Below are 229 nucleotides of genomic sequence, written 5' to 3'. Positions count from 1 at the left end.
GACTTTAAAATGAGAGACAATCATAGTTGATTTCTTTCAACGACGACCTTTTCCTAATCTTAACCGAGTAGTTTTAGTCACCTAAACTTAACTGGACCTCGAAGTGGTGGATCAGAAAATTCTCACATGAGGCATCTTTGTAATGTTCATACGAGTCAACGTAGAGGACACGGACAAGCCACCTATTTATTGTTTCAATATGAGGACTTGTGTAAGAAATATGTTGTTT

Source organism: Thunnus albacares, chromosome 3, assembly GCF_914725855.1.
Source record: "Thunnus albacares chromosome 3, fThuAlb1.1, whole genome shotgun sequence".
NCBI classification, from domain to species: Eukaryota; Metazoa; Chordata; class Actinopteri; order Scombriformes; family Scombridae; genus Thunnus; species Thunnus albacares.
This window is presented reverse-complemented; position numbering follows the sequence as displayed.